The sequence below is a fragment of the Apium graveolens genome, chromosome 2 (genome assembly GCF_009905375.1).
Source record: "Apium graveolens cultivar Ventura chromosome 2, ASM990537v1, whole genome shotgun sequence".
Classification (NCBI taxonomy): Eukaryota; Viridiplantae; Streptophyta; class Magnoliopsida; order Apiales; family Apiaceae; genus Apium; species Apium graveolens.
Genome location: NC_133648.1, coordinates 193,991,195 through 194,002,150, shown reverse-complemented (window position 1 = coordinate 194,002,150; position 10,956 = coordinate 193,991,195).

The window sequence follows — 10,956 nt, the reverse complement described above, 5'->3', positions numbered from 1 at the left end:
AGAACCTAAAGTATCCTCCACCTCGAGATACCCAGGCAAGTTTTCAAACCCTACCTTTTAAGAACTTTTGTGTTGTGAATATTTTACAAAACTGTGATATATGCATGAGATTGCTTTAAACTGTTTTACGAAGTTTGAGATGTATTACATTACTCAATTGTTGATAATTTCTAGTATATGTTCATACCGAGTTCGAAATATTATATTTAGACCGAGAGCTGGTCGGTGTAAGCTTATAAAAACCCGGAAGTATCCCGGAGGAGTTTATAATTGAGAATGTTAACGCTAGCGAGTAACGTGGCGTGTATATATTTTAGACTGAGGATCGGTCATTAAAAATTGATGAAAACCTGAAAGTATTCCGAAGGTGTTTTAATTAAGAATATTTATACTACAGTAGAGCGTGATGTATAAGTCGTAAGATCGAGAGTCGGTCAGTTTTGTTTTATAAAGTATAAACCCGGGAATCATCCTGGAGATGTTTTGGACGATTAAAAGTCTATAATGGTACGTTTTAAAGGGACTCAACGTCCACTTACGAAACATTAAAAACCCCTCGAACTTTTATTAAAACTATTTCCCAACGATCATATTCCCTCAACTATATTTTATTGTTCGAATAATAAATACTATATACTTATTCCTTATTATGGGAGTAGTATACTCCAATGATTATTTATTTCAAACCCGATTAATCACTATAGATTATTAATTATGGAGACATAAACTCGTTGAGGAATATTATTTTAAATATTCTTTTAGAGAGTAAACCCATTCGAGGTTTAATTATTTATCGACTATTATTTAATTAATTATTATTCTTAAAGGGTTTATTATTGATTTAAAAATCATAGATCCTGATTTAAAATATACTTTCTGATTTCAGAATATCATTCGAATAATTTTATATCGCCGGTGAATATTGTCCCGACCTATTTAATATTTTGAATATAGTTTCAAGGAGAAACTTTTCCCCCTTATTAATTATTTGTTGACAACGGTCAACTCACATCCTTAGTACTTCCTCCGAAATTCTCGGAAGTACGTATATACATATATATACACTTATATCTTAGAGATATAAGTTGTTTCTATCAACAAACAAAATGCTTGGGGAACTTCGATGTGGTTCGAGTTCTCGAGATTGATAGAATTCTTTTAAAGGACAAGGGAGGGGTAGACTCTGGTACTATGTGTGCTAGATGGACTACCAAAGGAACCGCAGGCGAAGGTACTCAGTGTACTCAGGAACTTGTGAAGTATGTTTATACCCGAAAATGGGACACGTAGCCCGAATGCGGCAAGGGTGATAACCGGGATACGAAGGTGTCGTCCTTCTACTAGTAGAAAAGGTTACTATTATCGTATTACGACTGATCATCGTATACGGTGGCTCCAACGAATGTCCTATTCTTCCAATTGGAATTGTGATGCAATACTGTAACCCAAACATAGGTGCTGGGTTTACTATTGAGGTATTCGCAGGTTAATAAAAATCCACTAAAGGATTGTTTTCATAAGAAGGTGTGTATCACCAAGGAAAACTATTTTTGAAGAAAACGTATTTATCATATATGACGTTTTACTTGAGTTTATCATACAGTCATTTCATACTGTACATTATTATGCTGTGCATTATAGCTCACTCTTGCTTTCTTTTAAATGACACAACACAACAGATAACCAGAATGCCGGTGTGGGACTTAGTCGCTTGCAGTCATGGGGAGGATCCCTGGCAGCTTTGTCTCAGGTGTGCTAGAGTATCAGATAGATATAAGATATCAGTCATAATTATTGTAACTTCATGTAGAGGTTATAAATAATTGTTTGAGATCCTGTAAAGTACATTTGAGTGTAATAAAAGAAGATTACATTTTGTACGTCATTTTTAAGACTATAACTTGTGTGTGTGGGTATGAGATTGGGGGTCGGTGGGATTATTGAATAAATACCAGGTTACACATGAGTGAAGGATGGCGTGACGACCCAGATTCCTGACCCCGGATTTGGGGGCGTTATAAAAATGGTATCAGAGCATTAAGTTATAGTACTTAGAGACGAGAGTATTAGGAATCTGTCTAGATGCGAGATTGCGTAAGAGCTCATATAGAGTTCATCATTGGACTACCGGATGTAGCCCCAATGGGTAGGTTAGGATAAGTGTATAATTGAGGTATTAAAGCATGACTAATAAGACCATTGGAGATTATCAAAATGATGAGGAGAAAAATTAGAATCATATTTGATTTGGCAAGGATGTGGATGTAGAACTTGGAGCTGAGTCTCCAGAGCAATTGGGGTAAAGACGATATTACCAACACCATATGTTTATTGTGATAACACGAGTCTGGTTACTCGTAGTTCTTATAGGTTGCCCGTGAAGGGGCTTCACATGTGAGGACCATGAAGACTAATTATTAGTATACAGTTGAGGTTATTGGCCCAAACTAGTTGACAATGTCATTTTACCAATGAGGATTTGAATATCGTATTAATAACGAATTCAGTAGAAATAGTGCCCAATATGCCCTTAAGGATTTTAATTCTGTTGAGGAAGATTTGAATATAATATAAGAATATAATCGTAAGATCAGTATATTACATGGTATTATTAGTGCGCTTAACATGAATGGTTATGATGGTTTAGCTCAGAGATCAAAAGCGTCAAGAATGGATGGCATGTCTATAATTAAATGGCGTAAGATTACAACGAGCGATGGTTCGATCTTAGAATCTTTAAAAAAAAGTACAGACCAGTGAGTCTAGAGCAGAATTCTTCGATAGATATGATGTCAGAGGCTACGTATATATACACGTAGACCTCTAATATATTCGGTAATGTATGTTCAATTACACGCACATGCCACTGAACTTATGGACTGCATTGAGATTCCTAAGAGATCTCTTTGATCTGTTCCCAGGGGGAACTGGCCACTTATAGTTAGTAACGGATGCGCGTAGCAGGAAACTATCGGTTTAATGGATGTTTTGGAATATTTCTGAGTAAGGTCTTCGAGGTAAAACACCTGAATAACATATATACGTGCGAAAGTCAAGTTAGTAAACGATTTTAAAATGATGTTGAAAGAAAAACTATTTGAAACATGGAATTACGAAGAAGAAGAGCTGGGATCATCTTCAGATGGATAATGACGAGAGGATAATCAGTGAAATCTTTTGGCATCTACTCACTGTCCCATTACTCCCCCCAAATTATTGATCATTCGTATTGCCTTGATAAGTTATATCAGGCAATCCTTTTTGTTCCCTACTTTGAACTTCTGATGTGACCATATTGAATAGCCTTTCTCCATATCAGGACTTGTTCAATTCTTTTAGTTAATCCATGAACTTTCATTCATAGATTATGATCTTCTTGTTCAACTCAGAGATATTTATACTTCATTTTAATTATCCAATTGATTTTTATATATATATAAATTTTCCCTCAATTCATCGATGAATATTCATAATGAGTATCCTCATTTGATTCTTCTTTCATACTTACTCTTCTCAGTCGAGATTGTAAATATCTAACAAATTGTTAAAAACATGGATGATCTAATATCCATATAATCCTCGGGAATCCTTTCCTTCTAATCGGGATGAAATTATACATTGAACTTTGAAATCATAGTAAGGGTATCAATTTGATATTGGTATTCCGAATTCAATTCTATTTAAAGATCTGATAAAGTATGTGAACTAGGGCGCCTATGAGGGTACCCTTTATTTGGAAAGAAATATTTGATAAGAGGCTATCGATTGTTCCGATGCCAAGGCCACTCAATTCAGAGTTATAATTATCTTTCTCAACCCAAATTTAAAAACTCCTTATTTCAAAATCGTCATCCAAGTAGCCACAATTTCTTCAGTGACTACGATATTGAGATTTTTTTTTCAAACAAACTGAAATATGCCTAGTTGCATATGTTCTCATGAATGACTAATTAATTGTCCTAACTAGTCAAAATTTTAATTAATACGACGAAAGCCTAGCTAATCGTCCTAGCTAGTTGCTATGGGCCAAACCAATTGTGTTGGCCATTTTCTTAGCCGGTTGATAATATTGCTTGATATGGACTAGTTATTATTTTGCTAGTTCCACTTCCCATAAAATTTTGATTATTCCATAGTGCATTATATATGCCAGATTTAATTGTTGATGAAATTTTCAAAGAATGATTTAATTGAGACCTAACTAGGTCGCCCACTCAAACGAGAATTCATATTCAGTTTTATGAAATATTTTGTTCATAAAATATTTTATTCTCTCGTTTGTACAACGAATATCCAATTAAAATTACAAAGTGATTGAAGAACAATATACTTCCTTATTTATTAATCATTGGATAAAATTCTTTCTTCCAAAATAGTACCTCCTTGAGACCTCAATGGTTAACCTTTGGTTGAGGATGTTATTCGATATTTCTTTCATTTTGTCGAGAAGAAAAGTATTCCTTCAATGGAAAAATCTTACAAGTATCATTCATATGATGTTATTATCCAGCAATCATTGCTTTCAATGGATATTCTCCATAATATCACAATATAGAATTCTAAGAACATGGAAGGATAATCCTTATTATATTCTTCCTTCCAAGTTATAATCTTCTGAGTGTTGCGACTCTTTTATTCAGAGCTCATTATTTGTTCATATGTCAGATTTTGAAACCTTGTTAAGATTGTCTAAATTTCATCGATATCGTGAAAATCATTTTTCCAAAGCTAATTGCCTTCCCAACAAAGAGGGGTATAGTTCAGAAACGATTGTTGTAATATGAGACTGAAAGCTCAGTGCTATGATGGTGCAATCAGAGCATCGTGATGAGTAAGTTTTTTTAAAGAGAAGAATACCATGTTTAGTTATTATCATAAGTATCATTAATATAGTTATAGAAGAACGAAAATGGGGATACGACGTGATTGGTGAGGTACACTTTTATGAAACATTATCGGGAGAGGTGCTAATAAATTCGGGAAAGACCAAGCATGTATGAATTTAAGGAATAAGATTTTCAAAAGGTGAAGGTAAGGTTAGTAGCAATGCCGTGCTAGAAATACTCGATGATAAAAATAGGATGTTGCGTGAAGTCTAATGATATGTCTACGCAGCTTAAGGACCGTGACATAAGGCTTTCTAATAATAATCTAGAATAATTGCGAAAAGGTTCGGACTGAAAGGGACAAGGAGTTTACTTATGAGAAAATTTTGGAAATTTTTTTACACTGAACACGAGAAGGAGGAGATAGTCAAATTGACCAAATGCCATGATTGAGGAATCTATTATCATCAAGGAAAGGCCAATGTGGTGGCCGATACTTTAAGTAGGAAAAGATATATGGAGGATGACAAATCTCAGAATAATTGATGAGAAGGATCGTATGAAAAGAACGCTTTATTACTTAACAAGAAGACTAAAAGATGCCTCAAAATATAAACGAATTTTAGTCATGACAGAATATGAAAAAGGATGTCATTGAGTAGGTAAGTAAGTATTCGACATAGTTGGAAAATGAAAACGGAAAGGCGAGGGTTAAAATTTTGGCGATTTCGACTTGTAGATGACCCAAATAGGGTTAAAAGTCAATTATAATAAATTTTGAAGGAGGATTATCAAGAACCAAGTTAGCCGTCGTGCTATTTGAGGATTTTGAGTGATAGATTAAATAAGACCGCTTATTTATTATGCAAACGATAGATGTCCACTCTACAAAATTTTTATGAACGCAGAAGAGATAATTGGGACAGAGAGACCCCGTGATGACTGCGCCGCACAAGGACCCAAGATTTAATTTCACAACGGGACTATTTCCCAAGATATTTTACGAAAAAGGACGGACATAGGCACAACTTAGAGTTCTCAAATTGACAAGTAGAACGAGAGGACTATTCTGATCATTGAAGATATGTCTAGCGGCCTACCTTTTATTTGTAAAGGTTTGGAGAATCGTCTATTGTTGACAGATAATTCGTGTAGATGTACTTACCACGCTAGCATATGAAAAATAATCGCCGATATCCCTTACGAAGGGCAACGTGAAAGAATGAAGAATGTCATTGTCAGAACTGATAAAAGGCAAAGAAGATCGTACACGCCCTATAAAGGCCACTGGTAGCAGATACCAATAAATGTGAATACGTCTAAGGCGCTAGCGAGAATAAAAAGTATGACCCAAAAGGTGTCGTAGTACTATAGATATTATACGGGGAATGATTAAAGAAGTCCGACTGATGACGGAAGCTGAACGTTGCACGATCCTAAATGTGTCAATAAATTGCGTATGAAATGGTGCTTCTTTCAAGATGGCAACAAAACGAGGATGTGCCTTACGTTACCACGGGAAGAAATGTTAAATCTGGCGCTAAGCGTGTAGCAGGAGACGAGTGTGTAGAAATGCAACGAGAACTTCTTATATAACTTAATCAACAGAGATGATGCGCCCAAAATGGGAAAACATTAAGGAATGAAACTCTAGCACTAGTAGGAGCGATGTAGGGGAAACGAATAAGTTGAAGGATGATTCCAAACACTAGAAGATGCGCTAATCGTCCATGTTATCAATTTTTAAGGGAAATAAAGTGGCCAGTTGACGTTAATCGAATTACCGACAATAACGAGTTATCATGCGTGCATTGGAATGACTACAAAGCTTGTACGGAAGAAAGAATCGTTCTCTCTTAGGTTGGGAAGAAATTGGTAAGCGGAGGGTACTGCACCGTAGTTGAGTCAACAGACCAAAGGAATTCCTAGAACTTATCAGAACCCGGCTACTGGCAGCCCAGGATGAACAATAGAGATATGCGTGTAACACCCCCAATTTCAAGGTCAGGAATTCGGGTTGTTACGATTACTTAATATTATCTAATAAATAATTAATCCTCTTGTCACATCATTACTCGACCTTTTAACCAAACTCACACACACACAGGTTATATGCTCAGAAACATTACTAAATTAACGTTAAAGTATTTAAGTTATTACAGACCGAAGGAAATTATCCCAAAAGGGTGAACGCCGAGAACAGCTCTACATGAGACTGGCTCGGGTCACAAATAGTCTTGGTTCAAGTACTCAAAAGGAAACTATCTCTACTCGTCTACCTGAGGTGGCTGGCGGACGAACAGTTTACGGTACTCACGTGCGTCTCCTACCCGCTTGCGGGCAGTCATCCTGGTTCGGGCCATGCTGGTAATCTGTTGTGATATGATATTTATAAAAGCAAGAGTGAGCAATAACGCTAAGCAAGATATAGATATCCATTATTTAAATATGACCATTTAGGGAAAAACAACCATTAAGCATTATATATCCAAGGTTTCTAAAAGTTTATATGCTTGTCAATTTTATGAAAAACTCAACTTTAAATGTATCAGTTTAATCAGCTTATACTCGTACTCATTTCATCTCAAGATCTCAATATGATACTTGAACCAAGATTCTCATATGGATGTGATATATATACATCAACATCCTTATTTAAAACTCAGCCTTATCGGCCTTCTCCTGTAGGTTTCACAACAATTTATCCAAAATGGAGGAAAGGGACTATACTGGAATAAACCACTTATCGGTGATCAGCCGAATACAAAATTTTCTCTACTAGTAGAAGGAATACAAACATAGCCGCCTTTGGGCTTATCAAGACATTACACGATGGTTGCCCATTTTCGTGCAAGTCCGAAAGTCAATGGTCACAGAGACCATATAACTGTATACTGCGCCACTCCGCGCTTGGTCACTACCCGATACCTCTCCGTGCCGGGCAGGCCACATTCCAGTCCCAAAATAATTATATCATTTACATAAAATCATTTATCGAAGGAATAGATCGTTCTGAGTTGACCTTTAAATAAGATGATTTATTCATCACTTTTAATTCAATTGATCCTTGGGAGTTGTCGGAGTTTTGAATTTTAAAATCATTTTCAAACCCTTAACTGTATTAGAGTTTTACATATATTGTTCACTTGTTTTTCGTTGAGCGAGGAAGCAAAACCCTTATGCTTCTAGACTAAGTTCCCTAAGGTTTTGATAGGTTTCAGATGATTGATCTCTTCCGAGAATTTTGAATAATTTAGAAAGTATCCTTGGGAACTATGTCTATTTTCAAATGATTTTTAGAAGTACGGAATATTAAATATTTACGTTCTCATAATATTTTTAAAAAGGGTTCAATGAATTGATAAAACCTTAAGTACTAAATGTTTCTCAATGAGATTCAATGAATTGATAAACATCTTAAATAAATACTTAAGACAGGATTTGACATCTTATAATTATCCTTCGAATGGTTACATACGTTTTAGATAGAGTGAATTGATTTAAAAACTTTTCAATATCTCTTTAAATATTTTCTGGCTATTTTCGTAACTCTTTAGGTATTACTTATAAATAACTAATCAAATAGGATATCCCTTAAGTGAATATTCGATTATCTCTTATAGTTATAAATCAAATCTCAATCGTTCGCTTAATATGTATGTTACGCGAAAGTACTTTGTTTATTGAAATAGAAATCTTTCGAGTCCGGCTCGTTCCGGAATTAAATCAATTTAAAAATATCTCCGACTCCCACTATCTTGTATTATATTAAAAAAAATCGTTTCAATTTCTCATACTCGTATAAAACGAAGTTTGTTTTCGTAAACAATCGCGTAATTTGAATGTATTGATATCACAGACAAGCATATATTTTCAAACTGTAAATCATGGCATCAATATCACAACAGTATATATAGCATGGATAATTTGTGATAAGGTTTCTTAAACTTGCCTCGAGTGCTAGGAGTGGTATGATCTCGGGGCTTTTGTTGGCGATCTAAAATCAATAACCAACGATCATAGTTAGTACGCGATTATCGATTCGCATCACTAAAACATTTTTATAAAATCGAAAAATTAATATTTTCTTAAAATTGTTTTTAAACAGTCTTCCTTGCTGCATTATTTAATTATCATGATTTTTCTAAGATTCTGAAATCATTTTTAGCCTTTCAAAATCATCATGCAAGTGGCCTATGTGCAGTTGGCTTTTCGTATGAACGCTCTACACTAAAACGGTCATAACTTCTAAATCGTAAATCCCTCGCGACGATCCTTACATGTACAGAAACTACAAATCAAGATCTACCCAGTCATGGCCAGTGACTCACAAGTTTCAAACATTTACATGGCCGAATACATTGCAGAAGGCAGACCAAGTGCAATAGGCTCCACATTCCATTTCTACTACTTGTTCTTGACACAATCACTACTTATGACCAACACAACACTTTTTACTTCTCAAGATTCACTCATCTACTCATTCTCTACATCATCTAGTGTAACATCCAAGAACCACATCTCATAATCTTTAAAACTTAACAAGATTTAGACACATAAACCTCAAGCACTCACAATCTTTTGAATCTTGAAACTATATAACATAAATCCTTAAAATTCAACCATAAAATCTTTAAGGGTGAAGAGTTATACCTTTATTTGATCCTTAGAACACCTAGGAAGAGTGTATTAACCTTGGAGAATATTGATCTATCCTTAACAAGCCTTAAACTAACAAGAAAACATCAAGAACATAACTTAGTTTCTAACCAACAAAAACATGCCCAACTTTGGACCACGATTTACCTATAAAATCCTTAATGAATGGACATAAAAATTTGCTTGTACCTTTTATATGTAATGAGGAAGCTATGGTCCAAATTTCATGATTTATGAAGCTCTGAAACTCAAGTTATAAATTTTTCTTTCGCCCTTGGTCTGAAAATCCGAACTGCTGGTAATGAGGAGTGTGGGAGCTTTTCTTGACTTGGGTACTTGAGTGGTGTGGTGTAAAATAGAAGTATGGGTTGATATATAATTATTTGGACAAAAGAAAAGTGGAGGTTTGGCTTGATTATTTGTGTGGTGGAGTAGAAAAGTAAAGGCATGGTGCATGGTACTTCTTGTCTCCCCTACACTATTCATGCTACTATTCTAGTTTGATTTACTAACTACTAGCTACACTTCTAACTACTAGTTTTCTATTCACTTCTTATTTAATTTAAACTCATGCACTTATCATTTTATTCTGATAATTTTCTCGCATAACATTTCGTTTCGTAGTGAATTCTTTTATTGCTTATAATCCTTTAACCAATTCTATTCCTTTCTCTTGATCATAGAAACACCTTGATATAATATTTATTTCACGTAGTATTCCCGGTTCTACGCCATTCCGTACGGATACAAAAACACGTAGTATAATCGTGGATCTTCGAATTCCGACGGCTTTTACATTCACTTATTTTCCTCGATAAAAAAGAATATGATCTCGGATTTCCAAAATTTCACTATTCATATTTGTGATGAACTCCATACGTACTGCATAATTAGTTCCAGTTACTATTCACTGAAGTTTTAAAATATTACAAAAATCAGGGTTCTTACAATGCGGACCAGAACTATAAAGACAGAAAGTACGAAGTAGCGAACCAAGTATTGTTTAAAGTACCTCCTGAGGAGGGAGCGATGAGATTCGAAAGGGAAAGAAATGTTAAAGTACCATCGTCGAACGGTCACCAAGTTTATAACGAGTACCACGAATCGAGGTTAGGAAATTTAACCGTCAAAACCAAACATATGATGGAAAATGAGCTAATAAACTTATAGCCAGACTTAGCGTATGTCGAGTAACGTGTAGAGGTCATAAGACTACAAGGACGAGTAACCGGAAATATATTGGAGGGACGAGTGGAAATTTTATGAAGAGATCAAATACAACAAGGTCAACGTGAGAACTCGAGGTTGGCATGCGAGAAGCATATCCCTACCTGTTTCTGAACTGATTCCGGGACGGAATCCTTTCAAGGGGGGAAGACTGTAAGAACCCAAATTTTTGACATCGGTAAAAGACCCTTAAGAATAGTAATATAATAACTTGAATTTTGAGATCTTATAAAACGTTTAATGA